Source organism: Squalius cephalus, assembly GCF_949319135.1.
Source record: "Squalius cephalus genome assembly, chromosome: 2".
NCBI classification, from domain to species: domain Eukaryota; kingdom Metazoa; phylum Chordata; class Actinopteri; order Cypriniformes; family Leuciscidae; genus Squalius; species Squalius cephalus.
In genome coordinates, this window is record NC_137123.1 from 5712202 (window position 1) to 5714589 (window position 2388).

The window sequence follows — 2388 nt, forward strand, 5'->3', positions numbered from 1 at the left end:
ATGAACTGTCATGGTTTGGGTTTTCTTGTCATTGTCATTTTTCTGTGTCTTGTCATGTGATTCCCTGTTTGTCATGTGATCCAGCCATGTGTCTTGTCATTGGTTAATCGTCTGATCATTGTTCACAGGTGTTCCTTGTCTTGTAATTAGTCTATGTATTTAAGCCCTCATGTTTGCCCTGTGTCCTTGTCGAGTATTGTTTGTTCTATTGGAGCCTTCACGTGCTATGGAAAAGATGATATTTTCCACTTGTGAACTGGTATTTACCAGTGTGTTGTGTTCAAGTGCTTTTGTTGTCGTAATGTAGTACCCGCAAGGTCTGTGTCAGTAAAGTATCTTTTTTATCTTTACAAAAAAAAAAAAAAACATAAATGTGGTGCTTTCTGATGATTAAAACATAATTAATAATAAATAAAAAAATAAAACATGACAAAATAATTAAATATGAACCAAGGAAATTGCGGCGAAGTTGAAAATTGAGTGTTAACGCATTATATTACAATTGTTAATGACACAACATTGTATGGGCTACAAAAACTATCCGCTAACAGTATTCACGACTCTTGCGTTGCTCTCCGGCATTTTGAAAAGGTCAAAGGTTATCTCATCTCGGCAACTCGTGCATCAAAATATTCTACGAGCTGCCCAGTGGAAAATACCACATGAGGGGGTGTTCATGTGCATTTTCCAAGTCGGCTTTTGGTATTTACCATAATTACTATAGCACTTGAAGGCTCCATTAGTCCCAGATCCAGTTTCTTGTTTTCTAGTTTAATGCCACGCCATGCTTTTGTTTTATGTTTGATCTTGTTTTTGAATTGTTTTGTAATTTAAGTTGTGTTTAGGCTCTCAACCAGCTTGCCTCCAGTGAATCTTTCATAACAGAATACTCGACCAAAATATGGACCCAGCAAACCGTCTCTTCCGTCTCAGCCAAGGTGACCGCCCTATTGAGAAGTATGTTGATGAATTTTATGAGCTCTGCCATGGGGTTGACTTTAATGAGGGTGTCTTAAAGGACATGTTTCGCTATGGGCTTACGGACATCATTCTTGATTACCTCATGCCTGATAACACCCCTCAATGGACTTTAATCCAATATATTGACCTCGCCCATCAGATAAGCGGCTCCAGGGTTGCCAACTTTGGGACTTTGGCTGGAGTGAGATTCTGTAAAACATCAGTGCGTGCGCGTAACCCTAACCCTAATTTTAAAAACATCCGTCCTTGTTTACTTATATAGCCTAAACCCTGATTTATGGGAAAAAAAGTTTTTTCAAAATGTACAATTAATTTATTGATTGCACTATAAAAAAAATAAAGATAGAGGTGATTAAATAACAAACATGTAAAACAACAACATCAAAACAATAATAGTTACAAATATAATAGTAACACATAATAGTTACTCCACCTCCCCAGTAAACCACAACACAAGTTTCACTCATTAGGCCTGTTGTAGCCTGTGCCACAGTGGCAGTGTTGGCCTGCTTCACTACCTCTGCAGGAGGCTCGTGTCTGAAGCAGGGTTCAATCCCTTCATGAACGTTCATTGCGTCTGTCACATGACAGATGAACGAAAGACTCGGAAAGTAATTATTTATGTTCCCTGTAAATTATTTTTGACGGCATTATAATGATTTCTTAATTCAGAATATGATAAAGACTGCGTAGTTGGATGTGTCCGGGGAATTTGGCTGTTAAAAGTATAACATTTAAAGCCCCTTAAATGAACGAAATGACTCGAAAAAAGATTTGTTAATTTTAATGAACGAGATCGAACAAACGATTGAGTAAAATGATCCGAACTTCCCATCACTCACAGGGTGCCATCAAGTGACAGTCTGTTCCTGATGTCAGTCTTGTTTAGGCCAATAACTGAAAAGGTTCGCTCGGCATCTGCATTTGAGTGTGGCAGGCTCAACACAATCTGGGCAACCTTTGATCATTTTTTTGATCATCACACAAAATGGGGGAAAAAGTTTTTGCACTTTAAAAAAAGCAAAAATGTTTTTCACAATTTTAATCACATTTCCTGACCTTTAGGGACTATGGTGATACAAAATCCAGGAAATAATTAAGTTGATTATAATGATAAATGAATATAGTAGGCTACTAAACTATGTATAAGAAAAATATGTCTTACTTTCTTTATTGTTTAATAGGGGCCAATTGCCAAGACTTGAGAGAATCATTTTATAAAGTCAAAAATGTTCACCGTTAATGTTTTGTGTGCAAATAAAATTTAAATAATGTGAGACTCAATTTCCACTGTAATATAGAAACAACATAAAGACAGTATATTTTAAACAATTGTTTAATGCCATTTTTTTTTATGAATGAAGGCCAGTATCACTGTAGCTACTGATGTCTCCATGAAAATGATTT